This window comes from Arachis ipaensis, chromosome B7, assembly GCF_059453495.1.
Source record: "Arachis ipaensis isolate K30076 ecotype BB chromosome B7, ASM5945349v1, whole genome shotgun sequence".
In the NCBI taxonomy this organism is placed as follows: Eukaryota; Viridiplantae; Streptophyta; class Magnoliopsida; order Fabales; family Fabaceae; genus Arachis; species Arachis ipaensis.
The window spans coordinates 107424999-107426400 of NC_142442.1; the positions used below are offsets into that span (position 1 = coordinate 107424999).

The 1402-nt window shown below is 39.5% G+C and overlaps 1 non-coding gene across 1 annotated transcript; it reads right to left on the reverse strand.

Annotated features, from left to right (window-relative positions):
- Positions 1 to 784: 784 nt before the first annotated feature.
- Positions 785 to 892, reverse strand: LOC148553646 (small nucleolar RNA R71). Its single transcript, XR_015893868.1, has one exon. It is a non-coding gene; the product is annotated as a small nucleolar RNA R71 (small nucleolar RNA).
- Between the last annotated feature and the right edge of the window lie 510 nt (positions 893 to 1402).

A 1402-nucleotide genomic window follows, 5' to 3' on the forward strand; every position in this document is an offset into this window, starting at 1 on the left:
TTTTTCAAAATTTTTTTAATTAAAAAAAATTTTATTTCGAAAATTCTTCCCCCCTTCTCACATTCTTCTATTTAAGGGACTAACACTCCTCCTCAATGTGCAATTCGAACTCTCTCCCTCTTGATACGTTCGAAGTCTCTCTTCTCTACCTCATCCTTCCATTCTTCTCTTTCTCTGACACCTCAAAGAATCTCTATACTGTGACATAGAGAATTCCATACTTTCTTCTCTTCTCTTTCATATGAGCAGGAGCAAAGACAAAGGCATTCTTGTTGAAGCTGATCCTGAACCTGAAAGGACCTTGAAGAGAAAGCTAAGAGAAGCTAAAGCACAACTCTCTGTAGAGGACCTAACAGAAATTTTAAATCAAGAAGAAGACATGGCAGCCGAAAATAACAATAATGCCAATAATGCAAGGAAGGTGCTTGGTGACTTTACTGCACCTACTCCCGACTTCTATGGGAGAAGCATCTCAATTCCTGCCATTGGAGCAAACAACTTTGAGCTTAAACCTCTATTAGTTTCTCTAATGCAACAGAATTGCAAGTTTTATGGACTTCCATTGGAAGATCCTCATCAGTTCTTAGCTGAATTCTTGCAAATCTGTGACACTGTCAAGACCAATGGGGTTGATCCCAAGGTCTACAGGCTTATGCTTTTTCCCTTTGCTGTAAGAGACAGAGCTAGAATATGGTTGGATTCACAACCTAAGGAAAGCCTGAACTCTTGGGAAAAGCTGGTCAGTGCTTTTCTGGCCAAATTCTTTCCACCTCAAAAATTGAGTAAGCTTAGAGTGAAAGTCCAGACCTTCAGACAGAAGGAAGGTGAATCCCTCTATGAAGCTTGGGAAAGATACAAGCAATTGATCAGAAGGTGTCCTTCTGACATGCTTTCAGAATGGAGCATCATCGGTATCTTCTATGATGGTCTATCTAAACTATCCAAGATGTCATTGGACAGATCTGCTGGAGGATCTCTTCATCTGAAAAAGATGCCTGCAGAAAGGATCTCTTTAGGAACTCATTGAAATGGTTGTAAATAACCAATTCATGTACACTTTTGAAATGAATCTTGTGAATAATGGGACAAATCAGAAGAAAGGATTTCTTGAGATTGATACTATGAATACCATATTGGCTCAGAACAAAATATTGACTCAGCAAGTCAATATGATTTCTCAGAGTCTGTCTGGAATGCAAGCAGTAATAGGCAGTACCAAAAAAGCTTCATCTGAAGAAGAAGCTTATGATCCTGAGAACCCAGCAATGGAAGAGGTGATTACATGGGAGAACCCTATGGAAACACCTATAATCCTTCATGGAGAAATCATCCAAATCTCTCATGGAAGGACCAACAGAGACCTCAACAAGGCTTCAACAACAGTAATGGTGGAAGAAATAGG